The 12840-nt window shown below is 36.5% G+C and overlaps 2 protein-coding genes across 2 annotated transcripts in view; one reads left to right on the forward strand and one right to left on the reverse strand.

The window, feature by feature from the left end:
• LOC141656840 (disease resistance protein RGA2-like) overlaps positions 1-3097 on the reverse strand; it is a 75532-nt gene extending 72435 nt beyond the window's left edge. Inside the window, exon 1 of the transcript XR_012548586.1 lies at positions 2927-3097. The gene's annotated coding sequence lies outside the window, so the exon portion shown is untranslated. The remainder of the gene's footprint in view (positions 1-2926) is intronic.
• LOC141654913 (calcium-dependent protein kinase 8-like) overlaps positions 1-12840 on the forward strand; it is a 50166-nt gene that overhangs the window by 31654 nt on the left and 5672 nt on the right. The gene's annotated exons all lie outside the window — the stretch shown is intronic.

The following is a 12840-nucleotide window of genomic DNA, read 5'->3' on the forward strand; positions in this document are numbered from 1 at the left end:
TTGAAGGGGGATACTAGCTGGTTTGATGTGGAAAAGAACAAGCGCGCCTCTTTAGTGAACTTACTTCCGCTCATGAGTTCTTTCTGCTTGCCTTTGGCGGCTTTTGCATCTTGGAAATCGATTAGTTTGGCAAGCCCACATTCAAGCTTCTGGAGCACGTCTTGTTGAGAATGACTGCACACCTGGGATGAATCTGCATCAAGAAGTGTAGCTTCAATTGTATTTTTGATATCCTGAAGCCCTTTTATTTGAGATTCAATGTTAGCTGCATCTACTATTGTTTTCCAAACTTCAGAACCCACTTTCTCACCAATACTTTTAACCAACTCCGTCACCATCGATTCAGCCATTTTATAAAATTGTAAAACTGAAGTAGTTTTTTAGTTAAGAAGATGATAGATTGATTGGTACTATTTCCTGCTTACTAGTATCAGTTTATTGATATACTCAGTGAACAAGGAAATTTCCAGGAATTGCGAAATAAATGACAGGAAACTAAGTGAAGGGGGGAACCTTTTCCTAGAATCTAGTATGATGGAAAGAGGAAAAAGGGATGGACAACATGTATTATTATAATAACAAAGAGTTAGCAAGTTGTGTATCAGACAAAAAACTCCATCCTCATTCCTCAACTGCTCTAATTTCACAAAGACGGAGTATCTAGCAATAATTTAATCTTCTTTCGTTGAAAGGAGTACCATTTTTTTCCTTCCCACTAGCTACCCTCAATTAGACCTGGTAAATAGGTGAATCAGTTTAAATTTGGGTCGGGTCAATTTCAGGTGTGGTCGGGTTATTTTCAGGTCAACTAATATCAAGTTATTTGTGGATAATAATCAATTTGCAATAATAAACATTCACGTCGGATTATACTGCGTCAGGCCAATTCAAGTTCGGGTCTTGAGTTTGGGTGTCGGGTTGGGTTTGGGTCAAGTTAGTCCAATAATAATTACCCCCACCCGAACGATGCAAATCCTCAGTCCCATTTTGTGTCCCATCCCATGTCTCATTACTCCTTACCACACATCATAACTTTATTATAAATCATCAATATTTTTATTATACTTCAAGCATGATCCGTTGGGACACAAGATGACTATGAGACACAAATGTGGGACAGGTGATCTCAACTCCCATCTGAATCCGAACTGAGTCTTCTATTAGGAAAATAATAATAATAATAATAATAATAAGGGTTAATTGATGAGAATAATCCAAACTATAACGGTCCTGCTCAAAATAATCTCAACTATTTATTATCCCAGAATAATCCGATTTATACCATCATTTAACTTGTACTGCTATCTTGTTCCAAGTCACCGGTTGTAACAAGTGACTTTAACTTTTTCTAGGTCATCATTCTTTTCTTTATCTGTTCATTCATTTCATTAGTAAGCTTCTTCTTCTTCCTTTGATTACTGTTTTTCATTTGCTATCTAATAAATCAAACCTTAAACACCCAAATTCTAAACTTCATCCCACTTCATGATCTACTACAAGTCTACAATCCCAAATCACACAACAATTAAACCCCCTTCATTAAACCCTAGAATCTCTTTTCAATTCAGCCCAATAGAATCGCACACACAATAACTCAATCAAATCCCAAAAATTCAACAAATGCAATAAACAAAATCAAATCTTTCACCAACCCATGTCAAATACAGGATTAAAAACGAAAGATCAAAAGCAATCAACGATTAAGCAAACAAAGCACAAATTACAGGGTCTTCGTATCACCGTCAAGCTCACCGTTGTCCCCTTAGTTGTTGTGCTTGTCCTTAAGGCTCTCAGAGAATCGAAACGTGACCGAAAGAAGACTAGGATTATTAAGTATACTGGGAATATTTCACTTGATTGTGTTATTGAGGAGATCTATGGCTAAGGTTATTATGAGAGGGAGATCTATGGCTAAGGAGTTGAACGGAACTCTTAAGGAGAATTTAGGGACTTGTGTTTCTGTTGATTGTAGTGTTGATGGTAAGGATCCTAAGGACTTGCAGGAGGAGATTCAAAATGTTGTTTGTTGAGATTCATGCTGATAATTACTTTGGGTTTTTCCCTCTTTTGCCTGGGAACTAAGACATTTCTATTCTATACACTTTTCTACTTTGTTTTTGGTTTTGGATCATACTTTTTTAGAAGATTTTGAATGATATCTGACTTCATTGATTCTTATAGTCAGCATTTGCGTTAGTTTTCAAGTCTAATATAATGGCGTCTGATTTCTGAAGAGGGATGGATATGATTGAAACAATGAAGGAAGATGGTGAGGGATGAATGATTACTGAGGAAGTGGGGAGAAGAAGATGAAAATGTGAAAGATAAATAACTTAATTTTAGTAAAGGAAGTGTTTAAAGTGATTTAAGAATAAAAGGTAACCTGGTTAACAGGTTGCCCTTCCACCGAAGCATTACAAGTTAAATGATGGAATAAATCAGAATATTCTAGGATAATTAATAGTTGAGACTATTTTGAGCAGGACCGTCATAGTTTGGATTATTCTAATCAATTAACCCTAATAATAATATACATTCCCTCACAATTTCCCTCAATCCAACAATAATAATTGCCGATATAACGAAATAGTTGCGATAAGTGAAACACAAATTCTCATTGAAGATGGATAAAATCCGTCTCTTTAAAGAGACCTCTCACAAAGAGCACATGGGAGGGCAAGTGGGAGAGGGGGATATGAGAGGTCACAAGCTGAAGACCGTCACAAGCAAGACGGATTGTGAGTGAAAAGGCAAATAAAAGTAGGCGATCAACATGAAAGGAAGCCGAAAACGCAACAAGTAGGCATATACAAGGAAATACAATAAAAGAGAAATTGAAATTAACAATTGAAACTAACATCAAAGATTAGGGACGACAGTAGAACCCTAAATTAAAGAAAAGAGTGAAGAAAGAGAGGAGAGTTACGCGAAGAGATTTGACGATGAACTGCTTAGAAGGGCGAGATTGTTGAGCGAGCTGCTTCCCAATTTCAGCGATTACATTTTCTGGATTCTTCGCCATTTTTAGTGTTTCAAGTTACTGAGAAAGTGAGAAGTGAGCGTGGAATTGTGAATTGTAAACAAATGTGTCAATTGTGTCGCTTTGGGGCAAAATGTACGATAATCAATACAAATTGTACCGTGAAAATAAATTGCTAAATTTATTTTTATTTGAGATAATTATCGAACTTTCATGACGTGGATTGGATTAAAAAAGTTTGTTCTCGAGTAAGTTAAAACCAAACTTTTTCAAGTAAAGGTATCATTTTAATTACGGTTTTTCTAACGCGTATTCTTAGGACACACGTTAATAAGCTAGTTAAAGAAATATTGTTGAGAATATATTAGTGAAAATTACAAACTACCACCTAGTGTTTATCGTATTTTGTAAACTATCACCTAGTATTTCGTTTATTACAAACAATCACCTACTTTGCACCGTATATATCCAAAGTCCCACCGTATTTAATTCCCGATTATCATTTAACTTAATTCCCGACTCATTAAGTTACTACCCCGTAATAAACTATAGAAAGACCAAAATAGACTTACTTCAACTTGCTCAAAACACATCCTACCACTAAAAATAAAAGATCAACAAGTTCATCACCAACCCCCTAATAATTCTTCATCATCATTCATCACCATCAAATTGCCCAGTCAAAAAAAAAAATCCTTAAATTACCAAAAATTTATTACTCCACCATCACCACCAACAACTCTGGGCTTCATCCTTGTTAATTCCTAAACAACTCCGAACAGCAGCCTCGACCACCATGGTCGACCATTGAGCCTCTTCCATTGAACACCAGCACATAAAAAACCCAGGTCGACAACCAACTCGTCGGACCTCAAACAACCTGACACCGCCGTGCTTACGAGCCTAGAACTACCGTTGTCGGCGTCATGGTGCTCGTCATTTTCGGAGGCAGCAGTCCGAGGATGGAAAAAGGAAGAGAAGGAATGAGGCCGATATGATGGCCGACGATGGCATGGTTGGCGGTGGTCACGTGGATTAGAAGGGGGGAGAGGGGGTGGTGGGGTTGTATTTTGTGGAATGTTTATAGCAATTCAACGTAAATTACATACAAATTCATTGTTGAGATTGTGTAAGATGGATCAAGAATGATTGTTGCTTCTCTTGAAACATGAGTTTTGATTATTGGGTTTTTATTCTTAACAGATAAAATAAATTTTGATTGTAAATTGGGTTTAGGTTTGATTTTGTTTGTCTTTAATTAGATGGTAATGAGTCTTTGAAGTTAGTAAACATAGGGGTATTTTGGTCATTTTATAGTTTATTCACTTAATGAGTCGGGAATTAAGTTAAATGATAATCGTGAATAAAATACGGTGGGAGTCTGGATATATATGGCGCAAAGTAGGTGGTTGTTTGTAATAAACGAAATACTAGGTGGTAGTTCACTACAAAAAGAATTAAAACAGGCGACCGATTTTGGCGACTGAAATCAGTCGCTAAAATCAATTTGGCGACTGAAATCAGTCGCCAAACGTCAGTCGCAGACCTTAGTCGCCTTTTCTAACTTTGGCGACTACTGTCGGTCGCCAAATTTGGCGACTGAAAAATCAGTCGCCAAATGACAAAAATAGCGACTGAAATGGTAGTCGCCAAATTGGCGACTGATTTGAGGTAGTCGCCAAATTGGCGACTGAATTTCAGTCGCTAAATTTGGTATTAGTCGCCAAATTTGGGTGACGTAGCCAATTTCACTGAGAAACTTTGGCGACTGAATAAGGGCTTTGGCGACTACCTAAAATCAGTCGCCAATTTGGCGACTGAATTTCAGTCGCCAAACCCAATGTATGTTTTGGTGGTTTTTTTCGTTTTCATTACTAGCCAAATATTTACAACCTGCATACAAACCGATGTTCCACAACGCCATACATCCCAAATTTCAACACACACAACACCATACATTTCAACCCAACACCACCCATTTTCTCAAACTTCATTTCATATATTGAAAATGAAAGTTTTACAAGCTAAGCTATTCTAAAGTTCAAGTCTAAAGTTCAAGTTTTACAAGCTTACATGCTAAAATCATCTTACTTGGAAGCCAACACCGGCTCCACTCCCCCCTTGTGGACCATGCGGATCATTTGGATCGTAGTCGGGTCTAGGTCCGGGGTTACAACCTTGCTACCAAGTCTCAAACATTGCCATTCTTTCCTTCATTTGGCGGAATTCTTCATCACGTTTGGCTTCACGTTCATCACGCTCTCTTACTTGAGCTTGGAGTTGACTAATAATTCCCGGTTGATACGTGGTGCTGGGAATTGTTGAAGTCGATCTTCTACGCGTTTTCTCATAGAAAGCCGGTGTTGAACTTCCGGTACCATACACATGCCCTTTCTTGAAGCCATTCACCAACTCATACCATATGTCATTATCCGGTTTTTCTGGATTGGCGTTTTTTTCTTGTTCAAATGCATCCTACAATATTAAACAAATGGTTATAAGTTAATATGGTAACCACCTTATATACGACATTTTAAAAGAGAATAAATTAACAAAAATTAAGTGTTAGGGAAAACTTACATATAATTGCTTGTCTTTTGGCTTAGTCCAGCTTCTAACCCCTTTGTGGTCAACCCTGGAATGCGTGTCCGAGAAACAGTTAAATGACCGTCGCAATCGGCTTTGACTTCTTCTTTCCTTTCTGAAATGAAAAAAAAAACATACATGTTAGAAAATCAACAAAAACTCTAACATAAAATAAACATGTTGCATTGAAAACAAAAAAAAGTGTGAAATAATAGACAAACTTACACCCAATACACGATCCCAGAACGATCGTGATCCCCCGTAATTAGTAGGCTCGTTCACGGCATCTTCCTTTCCTCCTTTTTTGTTGAGGGATGCTTGCTTAGACTTCTTCTGAAAAGCTTCACTTTTGGTATGCTTTATTAAGCCTTCATACTTCTCACCTACAATTACACATATGAAATCATAACTAATAAGTTACTAATATTATTTATAATATAAGAAAGTATATGCTAATTAATACAAATAACAAAACAAGTTAATTAAATACCTTTCATGTGCTCTGACTCCTTCGGGCGCCTAATCGTCTTCCAGATCACGTCCCGATATCGTCGAGTATCGACGTCATTGTACCTGTTACGGACATTCTCTTCTTGAGACGGTGACCAAGCAAATGATAGCTACAAAAAAAAGAAGACAAATTTCATATCAGTATAAAATAAAAGTCTAACCTTGGTTCTTAAAAAATTTATCAAAATTAATTATTTGGTTTCTAAAACAAAGAATTACGGAAAATATATACCCAAAAGTTATTGAACCATGCCTCTTTTTGTGCATTAGAAGCCTGTGTCCACGATGTAGGAATTGGACCCACGAAATTAGTCTTCGTGCTTTTCGTGACACCTCGTACCACGCAATCGTCCATAAACCTACATTTATTTTGAACATGTAAAATTAGAAACAATTATTATTTTACAAAAAATAATAATAATAATAATAATAGTAGACTAATAAAGAATAAGACTTACCATAATCCCGCCGGCTCGAGAATCATCCGATGATCCGAAGTGTACCGTATCGGCACCCGTGGTGGCTCATCGGTAGCGTCAGTCTCCTCACCGTCACCGTCACCGTCTGTCTGCATCGGATCCTCACGCACAAACTCCTCCTCCTCCGCACGCGTACTCTGTCCAGAACCTGAGCCGCCTCCACGCTTCCTACCACGACCTGCTCCAACCATCTGCAGTAATACAAAGAAAAATTAACACAAATAATGATAAATGAAAATTATACGGACTTCTAAATTGTAATTATTTACTCTTGAGAAATACAAAATTATACCAATTTAATCATACTCATCATCGTCGTCCTCCTCCTCCTCATCCTCATCCTCATCATCGGGTCATGATATTATCATCGGGGAAAGATTCCTCAAGGAACGAGGCAATGCCATCAACAGCAACAAATGGCATATTAAACTCACATTTCAAGGTAACTAGCCTAGAAGCGGCTTGTAACAATGTCATTCTGCTTCCTTCATACAAGGGTTTTTCTGAGACTTTTAACATGTCAAGAAAGGCTTTTTCTTGTGGGTGTGGCGGTTGTTCTTCAGAAATGGTTGTATGGTCATCACTATTAAAAATAGTAGAATTCATAGCATCAACAACCATCTCTCTATATGGGTTCTCATCATTTTGTATTTGTTGGGTGTGAGCTTGTTCATGAATTGGAGAATATGCTTCTCCATGTGAAATCCAATTGTAATAATTTGGCTTAAACCCGTTTATAATGAGATGTTCTTCTACTACAATGTCAAGCTGGTATTTCAGGTTTTTGCATTTGGCACAAGGACACCTAAGTTTTTTGTCTACCAAGTCATATTCATCTTGTTGTTTAGCAAATTCAATAAAATCGCTAACACCCTTTATAAATCTAGCGGTAGAACGTCTTTTCTTATTGGAATGGTCTAATCTTCCTTCATACATTCATGAACGTTCCAATCTCTTCATTTTAATCTAAAGAAGACCCCACAATAATTTAAACATTTTTAAAAAATAACAATAATATTACATACAAAATTTAAACATTATACTCCACATTATACAATAAACATATGAAAACAATATATAAATATTGTCAATAAGTAATCCATCTTCGAATGGGGTCCTTATCACTCCAACCTAAACCCGTCAATGTACGTTTCAAGTCACTAGCAAACACACTTGTAATTTATTAATGAGGAAAAAATTCGGCAGCAATTCCCTTCAGTTCTCCAAATACACATCTATGTAGAATAACTAATTACTCCACATATACATGTATTCGGAGAACATTAAAGGAATCGCCACCAAACTCATTCCTCATTAATAAATCACAAGTACGTGTTTACTACCTAAATGACTTGAAACGTACAAAGACAGTCCCAAAATGGGGACTATTCAAGAATTACTCCTATTGAGTAATTCTTGAACGGGTACTAAGTCAACATCAAATCAAACAACAACACAATCAAGTACTAAATTAATTAAGTCAATCAATAGCACAATTCAACCACATAATAAAGGTTTCTATCCTAAAGTCCGTAGCATAATTTGAACTAAAATTAGTAAATTTAAAAGGTATCTGGTAAGAGGAGGTTACCTAATCTAGTAAAACCAAAAATGAAAAGAAAACAAGAAGCAACGGCTAATACGCGACGGTGGTGCCTAGCAACATGGTGACAACCCCGAAAAGAGAAAAAAAAAAAAAAAAAACAAGGTTATTCAACCTCAATTCATCAATAACATGAATTATCAAACTAAATTTATCAAAATCAAGTCCTAAAGAAGGTTCCACTTAGCTAATAGCTAATTTCTCTTAATCCAAAAGACGGTTCCACTTAGCTAATTCCATTAATGCAAAAGACGGTTCCACTTAGCTTAATATTAATAATAATACGACGATTTCACTTAACTTAGTAATAATAATAATAATAATAATAATATTAATTAAGACGGTTCCACTTAGCTTAATACTAATGATAATGAGACGGTATCACTTAGCTACCCAACACCATACACCACCCACGACCCACCCAAGGCCACCCCACGACCCACCCACCCACGGCCCACCACAGCCCACCCCCGACCAACCCCACCCACGGCCGAATCTCCACGTTTAATGTTCCGTTTACGTGGAAAGAGTTTATTTCTTTAAATCGTCTCTGACAAACATGCGACAAATTATGTCATAGAAAATATTTTATGAAATAAATAGATAATCGGCAGAAGTAAAAATAATTGCATATAAACGGAATGAATTAAAAATCAAAAGAAATGAAAGTAATTACATATAATCGGACTTAATTGCATAGTTAATGAAATAAATAGATAATCGGCAGAAGTAAAAGAAATTGCATATAAACGGAATGAATTACAAATCGGAATAAATGAAAGTAATTACATATAATCGAACTGAATTACATAGTTAATGAAATAAATAGATAATCGGCATAAGTAAAAGAAATTGCATATAAACGGAATGAATTACAAATCGGAATAAATGAAAGTAATTACATATAATCGGACTGAATTACATATTTAATAATAAAATTACATAATTACGTGAATAAATTGCATTTACTTACGGGATTGAATAACAAATAATGTGAATATTTTATAGAAATTAATGAAATAATTCTTCTTTGCCTTTATGCTTGACGAATATAGGTGTTCATACCTCCAAGAAACTTGGTGATTACGGAAAATTCGTAACAATTAATGTCAAATCCCCGAGAACCACACTATCATGAAAATTTTCAATTTTTAGAATAATTTTCCTATGTTAAAGTTGATTATTAAATTATATTTCTTTTTTCGGGTTGTAAAGTTTTTTATCTATGCAAATTTTATTTACAATAGTATATTACGTTATTTCCTCTTAAACCATTGCATGTGAACACGTATTTGAAACAAGTGTAAACATTAATTATGTAGATCACTGATTTAGACCAACTAGATAATTACAATAGAAATGCAAAAAAAAAAAAATGCATCCAAAAACATTAATACCGGCCCAAATACATACCCGTGCAATTTTGCACGGGTTTAAAACTAGTTTATCATAATTAGTGAAATAATCTTGAAATCTTTCTCTAGCTTATAATGTGTGTCATTTAGGTAAACGTTAGAAAACCGTAATAATATACATATTTTTATTACCATAATTTTGAGTTGATAGAGAATTAATGTAGGTTGTAGCAGATAGTTTACCAGATGAAGAAGTACACGGATAAAAATGGAAGCTTGTGTTTTGAAGAACTCAAATCCGACATTCTTAAGCTCGGACATGCTTCCTAATTCCGATATTCAAATGATCCTTGATTTGCTGACCGTATGGTGACATTGGTTTTTCAGGATTGTCGCATAAGCTATGACGAGTTTAAGGCAATGATGTGTTCGGGAAAGGATTGGAGAATGTCGTCACGACAATATTCGAAAGCCATGTTTAATAAATTGAGCTCTAAATTGTTCAAAGATAAATCTATACAAATGAAATGATGAAATGTTTAGGAAAACCTTTTTTTTAGAATCAAAATATAATTTTGGTTGATTTTTTCTCTCTAGTCTTCTATTATTTTAAAACAAAACGAAGGAACATAATCATCATCATCATCATCATCATTTCATATTAAAGCAAAAGCCACTATACCATAAAAAGATGATGTGTCAAGCTATGATTAATCCATAGTATTTTTACACGTACAAAAGTATAGGTACAAAATTTGCAAACTTGAAAATACGGATCCCGCACTTAACTCAATAAACTGCCCACTAAAGCACTACTGCACTACTCCGTATCTTCGTACCACAATTTGTGCTACTCCGTATCTACTACCTCCTTAATCAACAACCACATAGATATCTTCATAAACAACTTTGATAAATCCCATCTCACCCATCAAATTAACATATCAAAATCAGAGTAACCAAATAATTGCTCTTAATCGTCTTTTAATTTGAGAATTAATTGAAGGCTGATCGTCTTTTAAATTTGGGGGTTTCATTAGAAAGATGAACTCCATCTCTCTCGATTACTAATACAATGCACCATACAAGCCATCCCAACGGCTCTCTTGCTCAAGTCAAGGCAATTTCCTCCTTGCCATGTATAAAAGATTATATAGCTGTTGTACATTATTTAGGAGCCTATGTTTTATTCTTTCCATATTTTGTTCATAATGCCTCGACTATATAAAGACGGATATAATTCATTTGTAAACAGAAGCGACATAACATCAATAATATTGTTTTACTTATTCCCAAATCTCGTCTCTTATTTTATAATATGGTATCGAGCTAGGTTTTCATTGTCTCATTCATCTGCCGTCTTTGTCTATTGTCTTCCTCTCTTGTTTTTTTTTCTATTCATAATGACAAACTCAGATTCTAATCAAATTATTGATCCCACAAAAACTCCATCGTATTCTTTTGTTCACGTTGAACATCCGGGGGCTAGCATCACTCCGGTTGAGTTTAACGGCACAAACTATGACGAGTGGTCGCGCTCGTTTCACTTGGCTCTCATGGCTAAAGGAAAATTAGGGTACATAGATGGTACCATATCTAAACCATCTGAAACCGCTGCAAATTTCGAAACATGGCGCTCAACTAATGCTCTGGTTACAGCATGGATCTTCAATACCTTCGAACCTGCGTTGCGCAGACATATTTCTCTTCGTCCCGAGGCGAAGATGGTTTGGAATGATTTAAAGAACCGATACTGTCAAAGCAACGAAGCACGTATTTACCAGTTGCAGGCAGAATTGCTCGCGTGCCGTCAAGGTCCAACGGAATCTCTTATGCAGTACTATGGCCGAATGACTACCATTTGGGACACCATATTGGAGCACGATCCTCTGCCGTCGTGCTCGTGCAACCCGTGCTCTTGTGATTGGGTGAATATCATCAATAATCGTCGGGAAAAGAAACGGGTACGCGATTTTTTAATGGGTCTTGATGATCGTTTCACCAACACTCGCTCTCAATTAATTGGTATTACTCCTCTTCCCAATTTAGATATTGTTTATAATAGACTTTTGCAGGATGAAGGGGTTCGTAATTTATCATCTCAGAAAATAGAACAAACACCTGACACGATGGCATTTGCTGCCCGTGTCCATCCCGGACCTCGAAATTCAGGGGTAGGGGGGCAAGTTCATTCTGACCGTACTAATCCTACTGCACCCTCGAAATACTTTTGCATTGCTTGTCAAAAACCGGGTCATAGTCTGAAATTTTGCTTTCAAGTCACCGGTAAATTCCCCGAATGGTGGGGAGATCGCCCCCGTAATCGAATTTTTCTTAATCCAAATGATCCGGATTTAAGCAAAGCAGTGTTTGTACCGGATGCTCGCGGTCGAAATCAGACCGACCGTAATAAGTCTCACGGGTCAGGTCCATCTCCTAAGGTGAACATGGCCTCTGCTCAAGTTCCTGTGACCAGTAATACGCCTTCTACTTCACATCAAGTTTTGAACCAACTTGATAAACTTGACCTGAACACTTTAAATGCTAAAGAATTAGACGAAATAACGGCTCTTTGGCATGCTCGAAAGACTGGCGCTCCTACGGATCGTCTCAGCGGTACGTTTTCCTCTCTATCTTGGATTATAGACACGGGAGCATCCCATCACATGTCGGGATATCTCTCTCACTTTACTAATATTCGGAATATTAATCCGCTATCCGTTGGCCTGCCCAACGGGGAACTTACTCTAGCCACCAAATGTGGCGACATACACTTATCTTCCCGTCTTATTTTACGCAATGTGTTGTATGCAGAAAATCTTCAATGTCACTTGATTTCTGTTTCAAGCCTATTAATTGATACATCGTTGACCATACAATTTTCTCATAATCTATGTTTAATTCAGGACCGTTCCTCGAAGATGGTGATTGGTGCGGGTGAGCAAAGTGAGGGGCTCTATTTTTTAAAAAAGGTTCGAAGTGAGGAGGTTCGAATAAATGCCGTGGGAAATATTGACACGGTGGAGCTATGGCATCGGAGGTTGGGGCACCCTTCCTCTTCTTTATCTCGTTTTTTACCCTGTTTTAACAATAAGTCTATTCGTACTTCTTTTCATAGCAAACATTGTGATATTTGCCTACGCGCAAAACAAACTCGTGAACCATTTTCTTTAAATTTAAACATTGCGGACGATATTTTTTCTCTTATTCATTGTGATTTATGGGGTCCTTACTCTGAAAACGCGTCTTGTGGTTCCAGTTATTTTTTAACAATTGTTGACGATTTTTCTCGGGCCACATGGGTATATTTACTTCGATATAAAAGTG

Source organism: Silene latifolia, chromosome 5 (assembly GCF_048544455.1).
Source record: "Silene latifolia isolate original U9 population chromosome 5, ASM4854445v1, whole genome shotgun sequence".
Lineage (NCBI taxonomy): Eukaryota > Viridiplantae > Streptophyta > Magnoliopsida > Caryophyllales > Caryophyllaceae > Silene > Silene latifolia.